Raw genomic sequence first — 19,018 nt, forward strand, 5'->3', positions numbered from 1 at the left:
TTTTCCATGCTTTAAGGTCTGTGAAGTTGAGCTAATCAGTACTAACCATAATGAATTTGCATCTACTCTATGTAGACTGTCATCCAAAGACTAACATTAAAATACTTTCGAATGTGAAGCATCCTACCTGAAACCTGAATTAAGTGGCTCCATTTCAGTTGTAATGATCATACCTCTTTTTGACCCTAATAAAAGTTTGGGTAGTCCTAGATGGTAGGTCTTCTTCCTCCAAGACTGAGAAATAGAATAGTTCTGTAATTAATGGAATAATGTCCTGTACCCCATATCCAGATGGTTCACTGACAAGCAATTAGGGGCTGGACTCCAGCATCTACCCAGTAACTAGCGTGCTATATTGCTACCTGACCATCTGGATAGCACCACTTGCTATTCTGTAGATGTCTTGTAGTGTCTAGGACAAGCTCCTTAATTAACTGATATTGTATTTTACATTTATAAAGTGAAGACAATAGTTGTAATGGTGTTGGGGAATAAATGCATTACAGATTTTGTGTGTCTCAGCTACTATGGTAATAGCAGCAATATTATTTCCATAGAAGATCGATTTTTGCTTTGTTTTTCAATATGATTTATGACAAATCCATGACTGAACCTGATCTTTAGAAATATCTTTGAAGCATATTGTACCATTTTTTTCTGCCAGCTCTTGTAAGAATTCTAGGTTAGTTACATTCTGCCTGGGTTGCAAATAATGGAGAGTTTGTTGTCTTAAATGCATCTTCACTGACAACAAGGCTTCCAGTCTGAGTTTCCTGGCAGCAGACTGCTGATTTCAGAAATGATATATTTCTATCGGTGGAAGAGGTGCTCCTCTAATTGCCTTTTTTGATGATGTCAATATATATATTACATGTAGCTGTTAAATTGCTCAGCAACTTTTAGTAGTATATATCCTGTGAGATGTCACTTTCATTTCATGCTACACAGCTTTTCTCTCTTCCTTTAACTCTGTACAATAGCTTAGTTCCCTGTTCGCCTCTATGTGCTGAGGTTGTGTGATCAGAGCAACAGTAGATGCAATCAAACTCACAATTAGACTGTGATTCACATTATGTAAAAGATTCATCATGCCAATTGATGTGAAATGACATGCGGTCTCTAGGCAGTGATTGCACAAGGCTTTAATCTCTCCACACGCTGAACCCTGTACCTATAGCGGTTCAGCAAATCCTAGTTGTAATCATTTTTGGACTAATGCCTTTCCATGATTTCATTATGAAGAGTATAACAATGAGGCCTTTTTCTGCTTTTTCTTTTAAATGCCAGGGTGTGCTGATTACACAGTTAGCATCCTGCATGTAGTTGACCTTTTGGATAGAAATGGTATGAGACTAGTGGTTTTTATCGTTCAGGGGTTAGGTGTCCTACTGAAGATAGATGATAATTTTTTATTCTTTATCCTAATATTCCTCTTTCCCTTCTTGGCCCACTGGGTCAACCACTTGGAAACTTTTCAAAGACAAGTGCGTACAGGTTTCTTTTAGGAGCTCAATCCACAAAGCAGGCATTTTTCTAATTTCTAAGATGAAAAAGCGTCTTAGACGAGACGACTCTTCTAAACATCGATTTTCAGGAAAAGTGACTCCTAACCATACTCTACATCTTCATGTAATTTATTGTAGATATTGAAAATTAGACTCTTTATATGGGCATCTTGGAAAGACTACAAGTATCACTCCAGATCTCTGAGCCAAGCAGTGAGTGACCAACGTAGGTGTGTGTATCGAGAGCGAGATGTGGAGGAAAAGCATAACTCCACATAATGGTTACTGATGGGAAACTGTGCAGTGACTGCACGGGCAGGTGTTTTCCAGCCTTGAATTCTAAGTAGAAGTGGATTTGTCTTTAATGCCTGTGAATGACAAGGAATACATAGATGCTAATGTGCGTGACTAAACTCTCTTTCAAAGAACTTAGTATGACTGAATGGCACTCATTTTTCATTTGTGAATAACTTATAGAGATGAACAATCCTTTGAGACACGTATATCAAAATAAAAAATCAGAAATATGTAAATTGCTATGTCTTTGGTCAATAATTGAAAACATTCATTTCCAGAACTGTAAAAATTATTCTTTCACTATTTTGGAATTCACACTGTGTCCTGTTTCACTAAGCAGGAAATGTGGATGATTAAGGATCAGCCATAAGCTGTAGTCATTGACTTCTGATAGAATACTTTGAACCTATTTGTGCTCAGAGTTCTTTTAATTAACTACTTTTTCTACAGGATCAAAGAGAACTGGAGCCAAAACCCACTGAAAGCAGGATATCAGATAAAGCTTAAGCAAAAAATTATATTCTGTAGTTGGAAATCCCATTTTTCTATTCACACACATGCTGTGGCACAAAGGGTATGTTCCCCAAGCAGAGTTACAACCCCATGAAAGATATTTATAATAGTTTATAATTGTGAAGCTTCATCAATAAATCAATCCATCAATCAATCAGGTTGGAAGAGACCTCTGGGATCATTGAGTCCAACCGTTGCCCTGACACCACCCTGTCAACTAGACCATGGCACTAAGTGCCATGGCCAGTCTTTTCTTAAACACATCCAGAGATGGTGACTCTACCACCTCCCTGGGCAGCCCGTTCCAATGTCTAATGACCCTTTATGAGAAGAAATGCTTCCTAATGTCTAACCTGAATCTCCCCTGGCGAAACTTGAGGCTCTGTCCTCTTGTCCTATCGCTAATTGCCTGGGAGAAGAGGCCGACTCCCGCTCCGCTACAACCTTCCTTCAGGTAGTTGTAGACTGCAGTAAGGTCACCTCTGAGCCTCCTCTTCTCCAGGCTAAACAACCCCGGCTCCCTCAGCCATTCCTCGTAGGTCATGCCCTCCAGACCCTTCACCAGCTTGGTTGCCCTCCTCTGGACTCACTCCAACACCTCAACATCTTTCTGGAGACTTACTGAGGTACAATAGGGACTTTGCTGTTGTAACTGTTTCTAACACTGCTGAAAACTGTTCAGCTGCTCTAAATATGGAGGACATTATAAAACTATAATGCAGATGAATTTTTCATGAGAGAAAGTTGTGGTGTTTTTTTTTTTTTTTCCCAGAGGCAAATTGTGTGTTTGTATGGTTCAAATATATTTCACCAGATTAAGTCCTCTGACTGAAGATTTGGATTCCATTCCACCTTCATGTGATATGATTCCAGTTTGTGCACCACTAGTAAAGCCTCTCAAATCATAGTGTACCAAAGATGTCTTTATATGTAGCCACTCTGAAATTTTTCATTCATAAAAGCAGTGCATGTGCTATAAGCTAAGTAGACCGATACAGAAAGGTCAAATCATCTCGTCCATCTTCAGGAAAATTGTTGACTCCGTTGTTAAAGCTCTTACCTAAAACAGGTGATCTCTATGCTTTTGCATTTTGCATTATAGTCCTCGCTATTAGTAGGAGGAATTAAAACTCACCAGTCTTCATGGGTTTTCAGATAATGTAGCTACACAAGAAATTGGACTTCTTTCATTACTTTTGTTCATTGCTTTTGGAAACTGTTTAATTGGATCATGTTTGGTTTTGATTAATACAGACACTAAAAGTCAATGAGGAACTGAAAATTCTGTGAAGCACTTTTGCAGCGCAATATCTAGATGGTTTAACTTTAAATGTCATATTGCCATTTTTCATTTTGTCGTAAGTAGACTCACCACAAAACTTTGTGTGCAAAAATAGAAAAAGGAAGAGATGTCTTAGGGGGCACGCAGATGATTGTTAGAAATCTGTGACTTGGCAGGTTGCTTCTGGTCTACATTCCATGTGGAAATGGTGGACCAGACTCAAAGTCTTTTAGATGCTAACATCTTCCTCCTAATGCTCCATCCTGCAGTATTTTATCAGCATATTACCTCTAGCTTCTTGACAGAGACTGTATAGGTATAAGAAATATAAGGTTTAAAATAGAGAAAGTAATAATAAAAAAATCAGTGCTTACATAGTACAAGTAAGCCTGATCAAAATATTTTCTCTTTGCATTCTTGAAACAAAAATCAGATGTTGTACTCAGAAGCTATATATTTTGTAACATTTTGTACTTAACACACATTATAGACTTGGTGCTGTCTGAATTTTGACCCCCAATAACATGGAGGTTTGAGCTTACAGAAAATCAACCTGTCTGCCCTGGAGAGAGTCTTATGATTCAATTTAGAAAAACACTTAGGCACATGCTCAACTTAAGTATTGGATATGACTATTGAAGACTATGAAACTAATCTAGTAACAAGCACTTAAGTGTCTTATTTATTTGGATAAGGAGCACAGAGATCATGAGTAGAAAGAACAAGGAATAATTTTTAAGTGCTTCCCTAGTATCTAGAGAATAATCCTCAAAAAACCCAGCATTTGCCTGCTGCAGAATCTGTGGTTTGGCCTCCTCAGCGATGTGCAATACCACATAAAAAATCTGTATTATGTCTCCTGTTGTGAGCTGAAAGTAGCATAGCTTCATAAGCTCAATGCTGTTCCCAGCCTTGTATGTTTCATTTTCCAATTCTGGTCTTCAGTAGGGAGGAAATAGGATAACTGCTGACATAGACAGACTTAGGAGAGACCACTCAATCTATTTAACATATGTAGATATTTCACTGGTAACATTTATATGGCCAAAATCTATCCCAAAGGCCATTTACAAGAAAGCATTCAGCTGGCCATTCAATTTTGATAGATCTAATTTTTTTTTCTAAATGAGCTTTACGTTCATTATAATGGAAACATATGTCGATGGTAACAATGTTGAGGGCCATGTGCCAGCCTTTCTTTGTTGCTCCTGATTGAACACTGGAACCCTGGTTATGCTCAGGTTGTTTCCAGCTAGGACTGCAGATGTTGATTTTGCTCTTCTACTCACCAAGCAATAGGCATGTCTAATTATACCTATCACTAACTAGACTCTTTATGCACCTGTAATTTATTTCTTAATCAAAACAAATCTACAGGTGGAAATTGAGATTAGAGAATCATTTTTCAGATGTGAACATATAACATTAATTATTACTTTCCCATCTCTATCCACCTGTGATTTGCCCTTTTTTCTCTCTGTTGATTCACAGTGTTGCACCATCACTTTACAAGGGTCTATCTCTAGATACATAGCATTACCAAGAGATAAACTTTTCTTAACATTCCTTCAGGAAGAATTTAGAGATATACATTTAGAAATTTAAATTTAAGTCTAGAAATGTTGTATTTCACTAATGGTCTCCGTGGCAGAGTAACATCTTCAGAGTTTTGGCATAACTCAATAGGATGCTTTCACCAACCTTTGTCTCTAACCCTAGCAGGTCTAATGCTGGTAAAGTCAGTAGAGCACTTCAAAGAGTATCATCTGGTAGTTAGGGAGCCCCTGGGGTGTCATTTGCCGTTGCCTCCAAATATCACTTTAAGAATCAAGTGGGTCTTAGTGACACTTGTTGAAGTATGATACCCAGCAGCAGGAGTTTCACGACTTGTGCCATGGCCCTGAGTGCACTAGCAGACCCTACAACCTCTTCCCCACTCATAGCAGTTTAGCTGACAGTCTTCAAGGCCTTCTCAGATATGGTGCCACTGTGTAAACTTGGATCACACTTTTGTGAAATGAGCTGTGTGAGAAAGAACTGTAAGAAGTCTCATCTGGGATCTTCACCCATGCAACACCTGCCTGTGGCTCAGGAGCTGCATTTGAGCTTAGGCTTGGTCCTTGCCTGGGCTATGCTGTAGGTATGCCTGCGCCTGGCCTTGCACCTTGCTGATCCCGACCTTGACTTGCTGGCTTGCCTTGTCGTGACTGCAGGCCTGCCTCGTCCCTAAGGACTTGTCTGGAGATCACTAGACTGGTTGATGAGGCTGATTATCATCAGACCTACTGCTCTTCTGGTTTAGGTCTTGTGGGACACTACCCCTGCCTGGTCTGCTGTCACATTTGGCTGCTGGCACACCTTCCTGTTGGAGCAGCCCACGCTTGCTGCTAAGTGGCAATATAAGATTAATAAAATGTATTTCAATGAACCTAAATTAACACCGCCTACAGTTAATTCTCTGATGTATATTTTATCATTTTAGATGATTTAGATGTTTTACTTTTTTCTGTACAGAGCTCTCCCTTGTTTTGAATTGACCCATTTAAATCACTCGGAGGTTTAGACGGACATTTTAAAATACATAAATAATGAACATATCACTGGTTTGCAAATTCCTTGTGCTCTCACTAGCTGCAGTGTCTCATTCCCATTTTTACCCTTGTTGCTGGTAGGCCTTTCCACCTTAACAAACATCAAAACTTACCACAATGGCACAGAAGAAATACCATGTAGTAACTGTAGCTTGCAATTCCCTTTTTTTGTTTCACTTTAGAACCGGGCAAAATACTTGCATGTATTTAATTAGATTAATTTTGGTTAGAAGATGCTGATTCATCAAAATATGCTTGTGATTAAGTCAGTTTTGCTGATTCTCTTCACTACAAGCTTTTAAAACAGAGTATTTGCTATTGATTTCACATAAAATAATTATTAATGGAAATAGAGCTGAAGAAAGTACTACAATATGACAGCAGGTAAAGCACAAAGAAAAAAAAAACAAAAGAAAAAATGAAAGAAATAAAGGGAAATGAATGAAAAATGAAGAAAATTCTAATTAGTGCTTGCTTGAAGCAACTTTAGTCATACTCCAAACTCATGGCAGAGCCTTGTTAATATAAAATAGCTCCATAAAAATGCATTTTCTAACAGCTGCGCCCTGCTGAGATGCATCAATCCCTATAAAAGGGCTGAGATTCATGTGAAATTTCTGCATTCTGCATATTAAGGTTGGAATATTTAAATTTTCAGATTTTTTTTGTTGCCAGCGTTAAAATATTTCTCCCAAATTAGTCTGTTCCTTCCAGAAATGAGCTGAAATTCTGAAAATATAAAATAGCCATTTTTTTCTTAAGAATATGTTGATCCTATTTGTAAAAAAATAGCTCAAGAAAGACAATAAACTAAACTTTTTATGGGAAAATAATATTTTTTAACAGTTACCTTCAGCTAGGAAATAAATTGTTCTACCAGCCATTATTAAGGTTTTAATAATGTGAAATGAAGAGAGACAGAATATTAGCTTTGTTTTGTCAAAGAGTTAACATTATACATTATCCATACATCCTTCTCTAAAATAGAGTAGGTAATAAATATATTTCCCTTGTGCTAGTGGTATTCCTAAGTGTAAGGAGTGAATTAAAGATGAAGGGAGGTATTTGGAAAGGAGGGTTCACTTTGATTTGTGAGTACCACATCACGAATCTATCTGTTTTTTACACTTTGAACGGACTGTCTGAACACTGAAATACTTTACTTTTCCTGTACTACAAATTTAACCATCTTACAGGCTTTATATTTAATTTTATGGATTTCTAATGTTGGTCTTAAATTGGATACACCCTTTACTCGACCAAATTTTGAAACTAAATCCAGACCAGTGCTGGATTCATGCCAATATTCAGCCTCTAACTTTCTATGCTTATATTTAGATATCATTGTGTGTGTTTAACCAATGGCAATTTCAACTATTTCTGCCATATGTACACAAAACTGCCAATCATCTGAGCTGTGTATAAATAACTAATCAACTATGCAGAAAGCACAGAGTACAGTGTAGGTACATGCTCTGCATCCAATCTATGAAAAGGAATGAGAGGGATTTTTTTCTTAAAAATAAATTGTATTTTCTCTCAAAATAGTATTATATGTCGTCTTTTTTTTTTATATATCTAGACTTAACCTTTAAGGGAGAGAGATGTTTTGAAACTTCCTCTAAGGGCTATGGTAAACAACCTTTAAAGAATTTTGTTTCTGTCTTTCAACTCAGCTGTCTATACTCACACATCTGCCACAGGTTATGTCTCCATAAGAGAGCTGACAGGAAGGAGTATGTATGTGGGCCTCAGGACCTTTGCACTCTGACATCGTAGCATGGACTGTTGATAAAGGTGGGATTAAAGGCACCTGACTTTGTGCTAGGGCTCCTGCAGCTCAGGCACATATTGTCTTCTGACGACTCTGCAGTTAGGGTAGAGTCCTCCAGGATAGCTTTGGAACAGACATGGATGGTAATTTCTTAAGCTGTTGCAACACGAGTCACTAGAGTTCATCTTCCACATTATTAAATATTAATTATATACATATACACACAGAGATATGCACACAGAGTTAATTCATCCCTTGTGTAATGCTGTATGTTTAAAAGACAAAGAAGCAGTGTTGGTTTTCTGTTTCTAGGAAATCAACATCATTGTCCTTAGAGACAGCTGTTTTGTGTATTATAATAGGATCAAACATTGTTTATAGTTGCACTTTTTTGTTTCACTCAAATAGATATCAATTTGCATGAAAGAATTTAGATTTTGATGTCATACAAATTATATATGCATATACAAAAATTTTGTGAATATGGCAGGCACCTAGCTTGAAAAATGTGTCCACCTATGGCTAAGCAAGTATTGTTTATAACAATACTTATTACTCTTTGTGTGCCTACCATGGCACAGGTGCTTTCAAGGAAAAAAATCTGAGTTTTTATGATATAAGTAGCAGCAAGACAGAATATTGCTATGGCCTTCTGATGCTTTTAGCTTTTTAATTTTTTCTTCAGAACAATTATTTTCAGAACAATTAAGTTCATTTAATTATGTTTGTAAAATATTTTTGTGTTACTGGATAATTTTGAAAGGGAATATTATGAGTTAAATGATGTGAAAAAGTACTAAATATTTTATAAACAAACGGGGGGCTAAGAAATTTTCTTCTTTTCCTGGTTTAATACGAATTGTATCAAATAATTAAAACAAAAAATTGATAGTAGCAGATTTATTATTATTGCTGTGTTCTACATAGCACAGACATTACTGTACTGCTTTCTCACTGCTTTTGTCTGTTTGGAGAGAAGAGATAGAAAAATTTACATTTTTTCTTCTTTTAAGAAAGAACAGCTTTCATAGTTTCATCATGATATGATACTGCACAACATCAAAACCACTTTTTGATTGAACACTTACTTTTCATTAATGAATAATTTATTTTTTTTCCTTTATTTCATATTTTTATTTGAATTTTTTTTTTTTTTTAAGTATTTGAGTAAATGAGGGGCTGATAAAGCCACTGACAGATAAGCAGAAGGAAGGCGAGACCCATTATTGGGCCTTGACAGTGCTGTTCCTGTTCCTTCCCATCCTGCAAGCCCTCTGGCTTTGCCAGTCCTGAGCCCACCTTAAACTGACCTAAATGTTTCTGATTCACGCATTGAGGGATCTCCTGCAATAAATCAATATACAGATAAAGTATTTATATGCGTTTAACCACTATAGCGCCAATTCTTCTTTCAGTTTTTATGCTGTGTTATGACGTGTCAACACATACAGGGTTTACAGGATTTCTGAACTCTGAGCTTCCCCTGTACAGTGGTGTGTTGTTATAGATGATTATTTTCCCTAAATAAACTTTCCTAGGAAGTAGCTAGAAGGTGCATGAAGATTTCTTGACAACAGAGTGTCAGACAAAGAGGAAACTCCTTCTCCAGTGTGTCCTCCCTGACATTCCCTTTTCATGAACTAGTTGTTGCACCCGAGTAAGTAAAACTTGCTAACAGTTAGACCATTGTGTGAATGCTACGTATGGGTTTTCCTGACCTAGACTTGTTGAGTCTACCCAATGCTGGGTTGTGCGGTGTGGTCATAACAGTCCACATCTCTCCAATACTTCACTCCATGACATAAATATTTCCTTGGTAAATATCATTCAGGTGCCCAAAATTCCCTTGGACAGCTGGGCTTTCATAATACTGATTCACAAAGTATTAAGAGTGCACAGATAAGGATCTACCACTGAAACATGATTAAATAAATCTTCCATGACCTCTTTGCAAAGTATGTGATCAAAAAGTGAGTCTGGAGGCAAAGCCTGGTTGGCTTCATAAATAAGGACTGAAAAAGGAAGGACAACAGAGGACAAGGAGTTACAATTTGACCCAGTCTCCCTAATAGGAATGTCATGGTCCCCTGTCAGTCACAGGCCCAATACAAGCAGAGGTTTTTTGAACCCGATAGATGATTTTTTGGAAGTACAAGGATCTAATGAATCAGTTACCATGACCCCGTCGTGCTTTTAGATGGATTTTTTCCTTCAAAGCATTTTCTTTTCAGAACAGTTCATTTTATGAGCTAATTTGTATTCGAATATCAGATTGTAGAAAGCTTTGCTTTACTCGCAAGACTGGTTGATTCACAGGGCTCTAATCCTGATATCATTTTCCTCTTGTTCGTGATAGTAAGACATTGCCAGGACAGCTAAGATAAAGATTCTAAACTATGTAGGCGTTCAAACTGAATAAGTACTTTGGCAAAATATTAATTTTAGAAATTTTTCCTAGCATGACCTCTCTCTTTTAGTTCTCTTCATTTTTCTTGTCAACAAAGCTTTGTCATTTAGGAGCATGGAATAAATTAAATTGTTGGCCAACATCCAACCAACAAATTGAAGCTTATACTAGGTATGAAAAGTACTGAAGTCCACCTATCAAGCCTACCTCATTGTTAATAAGGATAGCGTAACCTAATCCTAAATTAAGAAGAGACTTTAAAAGTAGCAGCCTTGATTCTAGTAATGCTGGACATCACTTGAACAAAACAACTTTTATTGTGTTTTCTGTTTGGTTGCACAAGTCACCCGGGTTGCACAAGGTAGTTTAACACAAAGTAGGCACCCCTGGTGAAATCCTGCTGACGCCTTTGATCATAATCCCACAGCCTTCAAGTGGCAATTTAGCCCAGAAGTCTATGAAATAAAATGTGTTGTAGGTTTCGCCTGTAGCAGAAAGTGACAGTATTAAAATTTGCAACAGTTTAGCAGTTTACTGGCCTTATTATACTTCACGGGTGGTGTACCAGCTTACCCCAAGTATAGTGGGTGTTTTTTTGCATCTGATAGCTGATTAATCAGGAAGCACAACACATGAATACAGAAGATTTGCTTAGACTTTCATGGCCATAGGGAAAAGCATATAGAGGGGCTGCAGCACTGTTACACACTTCCCAAGAATTAACTTTTTTCTAGTTCTTGGTTTTTAAAAACTATTGTGATCTGATCAGTTCCCCGGAGTAGGGATTTTTTCTTCTCTTTTTTTTTCCCTCTTCACTAGACAGATGCATCAACAAACAGTAGGACGGCTGGCTCATCTCCACTGATAATAGCATGCAGGATAATTTTGCTATGTGACTCACTTTCTTCTTTGACTATAAAAAACATTTGAAAAACGAGTGGCATTAATTTAAATAGATTTCCCATAAACAGGATTTACTAAAAAAAAATAAAATCCTTGCTTTAATCTCATCTTTAAAAAGTACAGGAAAGAAAAAGTGTACTATGATGTTCCAGCATTTTAAAGTGTTAATGAAGAATGAAAATACTATTTTAGTGACTAAATGGAACATATTTGGGGAAATGTATTTGCAGTGAAGAATTTTTACCTCCATGCATATCACTACTGTCTTAGTCTATCAAGGAAAATAATGCTTTTTGCTACCTCTTGCTCTTTTATAGCGAGACCCTCATCTAACCTTGACCAGGGTCATGGCATGGAATGAATTGATAAGACCTACTTCATTTAGGATTAAATAACAATGAGCCTGACAGAGCCCAGAGGGGCTTGCAATCCTAATGGAAAGTTTATCAGCACCCTTATGGAGGAAAAAACAATATGACTTGGATTAGTTTCTTCCTATGTGCCGGTCACTCGAGACAAACTTACCCAGCAGGCTAACCTAATGTCCTCTCCCAACATTTTAAAGAACAACAAAGGTGTTAAATATGTGAAACAGAGATGTATTCTTAGCTGATTCTTGCTGGAATACGTGTTACTCCACTTTCTGAGCTTACTGTCTTTGTTGTTCTTTTGTTAATCCGCACAGGTTCTCCTATGATCCAATGGATTCTGTTACATTTGCTGTGGTATGGGAGACTTCATTCGGTTTCCCTTCTAGCATCCTAGCTCCAAGCTGAGTATCCTATCGTATGGGACATAAACAGTTTGTCACAGGTACATTTCACATATATTTCAGGAGGTCAGTAAGAGGCTTGATCCCATTTCTAGTGTTGGAAAGAAAAGAGAAAGTCTAAGATCTGACTGGCATTCCACATGTCAGAAGATTTTGCTGTAAATGGAAAGCAAAATCTTGACACAAATAATGCAAGCAGCTACATGGAACTCTGTGCTCTTGGTGCCTATCTATTTTCTTCTCAAAATACTTAGGCCAGTCTACATTTGCACTCTAGAAACACCACTTCTGAATTCTAGACAGCTATGTTTTGAAAATAGGTCCTTTTAAAGAATTTTCCCTTGCATGTCCTGGCTGTAACAAATGACCGTCTCTGTTTCATTATGTGATGTAGGTGACTTGTGAGCATCCAGTCTAAAGGCCTTGACCTAGAATTTTCTCAGATCTTAGGAGATAAAAAATGTCACGTGTTAGATGGGTAGCTAAAATGGATTCTTTTCTTCAAATAAATAAGTAATCATCTTTTGACTTCTGAGTTATAAAAGTTGCAGTGTTACGTGACTATTTCTCCAAGATAAATTTAACTGGCTTTTATGGTAGGAAGTGGAGGATGCCAATTATGGGAGCATACCAACACCAAGACCTGGGGGAATACACCATAATGGTATATATTAATTTTGGGTTTATGCTCTGTATATTACATGAAAATTTTAATGGATATATTATAAAATGTGACACATATTGAAACAGCACACTTGTTAATCAATTTCATAAAACTCAGTTCTCCACTGTAAATGCCTATGAACAGTTTTCTTTTAACAAGCAGTTTTAGAACTACTTGTGCAAGCCTTATCCAGTATTTAGATTGCACTTTAAATACATGGCAATGAAACTGTTCTCTAGCAATCTGTGAAATTAAGAGAGTATGTTTTTACTCGTGGGCTTTTCAGCAGACTGATCTAAATCCTACCGAGCTCATTAGGAATGCTTCCTTTATTCTTACTCAGGGTAGAACTGCAACATGAAAAAAATTTACTGTTATAGAAAGAATTACCTGTATAATATCTTTGTAATAAACTGTAATATAAGATTCATTTTGATGATTCTCATGAATTTATGATAAAATTCCTAGGTTTGCCACAGATAGATACCTTTTGCAACCTTGAACAAATCATTCAAACTGTCTAGTTTATTCTCCTATCTGTAAAATGGGGAAAACACTTCCTTTGTCCCAAGTTTATAATCATAGAATCATGGAATGGTTTGAGCTGGAAGGGACCTTGAAGATCATCTAATTGCAACCCCCCAGGAACACCTTTCCACTAGACCAGGTTGCTCAAAGCCCCATCCAGCCTGGCCTTGAACACTTCCAGGGATGGGGCATCCACAACTTCTCTGGGCATAATAACATCTTGTTCATTAATGCTTCACATTCTTCAAGTCCATGATGTGTTTGTATAAGATCTAGAGTAATGGAGCTTCACTGATAATTGTGGCTTCCACAAACATTCATAACTGAAACATAAAAAAGAAGCAACAGGTGTATTCTCTAGCCTACATGGCATTTCAGTATAGTAACCCCTTTTCTTACATGCCTATCATATAACTGAAAATTATGAGCCTTTCCAAAAGTTTGTATTCATAGATTTCAGTGGGTTAGCTCTGCTAAGACCTTTACAAGCCCTTCCACAAGCGATGTCTCTTCTTCATTTAGTTTTCCAGACATGTACATTCTGTGGTGATGAACTCATAACCAAGATTAAATAGCTCGAGCTTGACTGAATGAAGTCACAGTTGTACCTTTTCTAGGAACTCCAGAGCTCCCAGGATTTCCACATACTCAGTTTTCATTAATTCTAATATAGCTGTTCCTGTTAATGCAGTTTTGCTGACCACTTCCTAAAGAACTTGATCACTCACCTGCTTCTTTATTTTCTGTCACGGTATTTTTCATGGAACTGTGCTTAGTAACATAAAGTAAATCTTCAGTGCCTTTCCCTTTTTCTGCTGACCTACAAACAGATTAGGTGAGCATGTAGGATGTATAATTTGATGGATCTTTCCTCTCACAGGTCATGCAGTGTAATCTTTGCAATATAAACATGGAGGTGAATATATGCTGATGAGCAATTCTCCGTTAGGGTGAATTTAACAATGTGTTTTGGCTGATCTAACAGCTCACTCCTGTGCTAGTGCCTGGCTACTGCCCTCTCCCCTACTTTTAGGCACAGACTTCTACTTCTTCCCTTGCACCTTTCCTGGTGCTTGTCAGGTTCCTGGAGGAGCTGAGTCTGCTCACTCAGCCAGCAGGAAACCAACACACGGCAATTTAAAAATAGTCATTTTGGTGTATCTATCTGCTTACTGAGAGAGATCAGCCAAATTACTGTACTAAATAGTAGCGAGCTATTAGATTATATCAGTCATGCAATGAATACCTTTAGAAAATCCTGATGTAGATTTTCTTCATTATTTCTCAGGCAAGAGTAGGAGGGACATCCTGGCCAACAGCATGTAGTTGTGGCCACAATGCTAAAACTGTTATCTCCAGTTTATTTGAAGTCTCACCCTAAAGGCTGACATCTGATGGTATAAAAGTCATTCTTTCAATTCAAGTGATTGTCCACTATGAAACTGAAATATATGAATGTGAGTAAAACACGGTTTTGGCTTTCTCTCAGTGTCCTGTGGGTAAACAGATGTACGTTTCCCAATGTAATAACTATAACAGTGCTTTTTGGAAGTATGAGCACAAATCAAAAGCAAATCATTTCCTTCACTCTAACTAGTCTTGAACTTGATTTAAAAAATTCTAGGTATTTATTTTTTGTCATAAATACAACACTTTTCTAATTCAGCAACAATTAGCAATATGTTTAAAGTTTCTGTTTGCCTGTAACTGTCAGTGATTTAGTGACTTGTAGTCATCTGTTGATGATATTTCCCTGGAGAAAAAAGACATAGGTAACAGCTTGTATGCTTTGTAGAATAGGGCCTATCTACCAGAACCAAGTAAATGTAATGGACTGACTGTTTCTTTTAAAGAAAGCTTTGCTAAACACTGAAATGTAGTTTTAGTCAGAGTTCAAAAATAATCACCCTTCTAATGTCAGTAGGTAAAACACTTTTGCCAATTAGTGACGAAAGTTAATTTCAAAGTGGTTTATGAGTCAGTGAGAAGGAAAGAAGAAATTACGGCAAGTTTGCTCTGGCATTTTAAATCTTAAAAGTAGTACTGATTGTTAAACCTAATTCTCTGATAATTTTCATTTACGTTTTCATAAAAATCCCTTGACATTCTGCAATTTTGACCTGTGTTTCTGAGCGATATTAATGAGTCATCTGAATAAAAATATGGGATGAATACTGATAGGTAATCTAATAAACAGAATGTTAAAAATACCATGTTTTTTTTCTAATTCTTATGAAACAAATAAAGATAGGTACGGTATAAAATGAAAAGAACAAAACTGTGTATCTTTGGGAAGGTTTCTCCTTGATTAGCTGGAAAGAACTCATATTGTGTTTTGTTTGTTTTCTTGAGGAAGACAGACCTAAATCAGAGGTTATTCTATTGGTTAAGATTTTTGTGTGTGCGTGTGTACAAAGCCTCTAAGCTTTTTTAAAACACTTTTTATTTAAGCTGTGTATGAAGTTACAAAACGTACCAAAATGTATCTATCTATCTTTGCTATCTTTACAGTTAACGAAATAAATGTCATGAAGGAGTTGTAATGCTTCCTATTTCCATCAGAGGGTACTATAAACATGCCTAAAACTTCTTTGGCTTCACATGCAAAGAAATGGATGTTTCTTTCAGTTTGGAATTTCCTGATCATTTTCGGTGTTTATAAATTCTGTGTACCATCAGATATATTTGCCTTGCTGAAAACGTGAGTGGTTTATGTAGCCTCATTAAAAACATTTGAAAACAAGTTTAACAAACATTCTGTTTTCCTTGTAAATATTCACGGGATATTCCTTTTTAAAAAGGAGTCTTGTTCCAAAACTTCTGTGTATAAAATGCCAACATGGATGGAGGTAAAAAATGTTCCTTATGTACCAGACATCTTATACATCTTGGTATCAAAAAATGCTTTCTTTTTTCCGTAGATGCAGAAAGCAATTCTGTCAGCAGAGACAGAGCTTGAGAACCTGAAATGGTATACTCAATATATCTTGTACTAACACATCAGAACAAACAGCTGACAGCGGCGGCAGCAGCGAAAAGCGGCGGCAGCGACTTGAGGTTAGTGCGGGGGCGAGGGCGACATCGGGCTTAACCGGGCGGTTTTTCGTACTCTGGGCCCCCCCTGAGCCCCCCGCGAGCATCAGCCCCGAGCTGCTTCCCTCTGACCCCGGACCCGGAGGTTCCCGGCAACGAATCAGGAGAGGAGGGGGCGTAGCCGGAGGCACCACCCCCTGTTACCGTTGATAAGAGCCTCCTGGAGGGCAGGGACTAGTCCCTGGCCAGAGGGGGGAGACTCAGCAGTGCCTGGGTGAGTCAGCAGTGACTGGGTGTGTCCCAGGGCAGGAGAGGCTGCAGTTGTTTGCAACTCGTTGGGGAGGGCACTGACTCCCTCCCAGTGCACAAGGCGAGGAAGGTGCCAAGGAGCTGTGAACCAGGGGTGGCACCAACAGGTATTTCCCAGTTCAGTGGAAGAACAATGGTATCTACCCGGTGGAAGAAGACCAAAATGGATGTGGGAACCCAGACAGAGCTCCCACGGAAGGAGGCGATGGTGCAGGTTGCGGGCTGCAGGGAATGCTACACTGTCTCTGTGGTGTCAGGGGGCTGTGTGCGCTGTGAGCAAGTAGATGATCTGCTTGGCCGAGCGGCACAGCTGCAAAACCAGGTTGAAAGGCTTCAAGCCGAAGTAGAAAGGCTTAGGAGCATTCGGGAGGCTGAAATGGAGATAGACTGGTGGAGCCAGGCTCTGCCCTCCCTGCAACAAAAATGGGAGCACCTGCCGGAGAGCTCCCAGGATCGAGGGACCACTGTACTCTGCCCCTCTCAGGTGGAAAACAGTAACCTAGAGGGGAGGAGTGAGTGGAGACAAGTCTATGGCCGTGGCAAAAGGCGAGTGCCCTCCTTGCCTACCTTGCCTCTACAGGTGCCTCTGAGCAATAGATATGAAGCCCTAGTGGAAAGCAGCCGGTCCAATGGGGATGTGGTGGAGAGGCAACCTATATCAGAGGTCCCACCACAGTCAGAAAAACCTGACGGGCGTATAGCTACCTCCTCCACAAGGAAGAAGAGAAGAGTTTTAGTGGTTGGAGACTCCTTCCTAAAGGGATCTGAGGGCCCAATATGCAGAGCTGACCCCCATCACAGGGAGGTCTGCAGCCTGCCTGGAGCCTGAATCAGGGATATCACCAGGAAACTCCCCAACCTGGTGAAGGCCACAGACTACTACCCCCTGCTGATCTTCCAGACAGGTGGGGAAGAAGCTGCATCCCGTAGTCTGAGGGGGATGAAGAAAGACTACAAGGCCCTAGGACGGTTGGTGAAAGAGTCTGGGGCACAAGTTGTTTTCTCCTCCCTCCTTCCATTTTCAGGTGATGACGTGGGATGGAATAGTAGGATTCTCTCTATTAACGCCTGGCTACGAGACTGGTGCTACAGGCAGGGCTTTGGGTTCTTTGATAATGGCTGGTTTTATAAGACAACAGGCATGACAGTGATACATGGGAAAGGTTTATGTCGTAGGGGCAAAAGGGTTCTGGGACAGGAATTAGCAGGGCTCATTCGGAGAGCTTTAAACTAGATTCGAAGGGGGATGGGGTGGTAGCTGGGCTTGCACCACTGGGGCAATGCTCTAGTGTTGAGGTAGACCAGGAGGCCCCCCATCCCCTGGGGTGAAATCAGGGGGTGAATCTGGGATGAAATCGGTGTGCCCAGCTCGCTCCCTGAAATGCCTGTACACCAATGCATGCAGCATGGGGAATAAGCAGGAGGAGTTAGAAATCCGTGTTCGGTCGGGGGGCTATGATCTAGTGGCAATTACAGAGACTTGGTGGGACGCCTCGCATGACTGGAATGTGGTCATGGATGGCTATGTCCTGTTCAGGAAAGACAGGCCGCTAAGGAGAGGTGGTGGAGTTGCTCTTTATGTGAGTGAGCAGCTAGAATGTATTGAGTTCTGTCCAGAGGCAGATCAGGAGCGAGTTCAGAGTTTGTGGGTGCGAATTAAGGGGCAGGCTGGCAGGGGTGATACTGTTGTGGGTGTCTATTACAGGCCACCGGATCAGGATGAGGACGGTGATGAGGCCTTCTACAGGCAGCTGAGAGCAGTCTCGCAATTACAGGGCCTGGTGGTTGTGGGGGATTTCAACTACCCTGATATTTGCTGGGAGGCCTACTCAGCCAGCCATCCCCAGTCCAGGAGGTTCCTCCAGTGCATTGATGATAACTTTCTGATGCAAATGGTGGATGAGCCAACTAGGAGAGGAGCGCTGCTGGATCTGATCCTCACTAACAAGGAGGGTCTGGTGGAAGAGGTGAAGGTTGAGGGCAGCCTTGGTTGTAGCGACCATGAGATGGTAGAGTTCAGGATCTCATGTGGCAGGAACAGAATAGCTAGCAGACTCGCAACCCTGAACTTCAGGAGGGCCAACTTTGGCCTTTTCAAGCAATTGCTAGGGGAAATCCCATGGGACAGGGTACTAGAAGGTAAGGGGGCCCAAGATAGTTGGTTAGCGTTCAAGGACTGCTTCTTCCGAGCTCAAGATCAGAGCATCCCAACAGGTAGGAAGTCAAGGAAGGGTACCAGGAGACCTGCATGGTTGAACAGGGAACTGCTGGGCAAACTCAAGTGGAAGAAGAAGGTGTACAGATCGTGGAAGGAGGGGCTGGCCACTTGGGAGGAATATAAGTCTGTTGTCAGAGGATGTAGGGAGGCAACTAGGAAAGCTAAGGCCTCCTTGGAATTAAACCTTGCAAGAGAGGTCAAGGACAACAGAAAGGGCTTCTT

Source organism: Nyctibius grandis, chromosome 7 (genome assembly GCF_013368605.1).
Source record: "Nyctibius grandis isolate bNycGra1 chromosome 7, bNycGra1.pri, whole genome shotgun sequence".
Taxonomy (NCBI): Eukaryota; Metazoa; Chordata; class Aves; order Nyctibiiformes; family Nyctibiidae; genus Nyctibius; species Nyctibius grandis.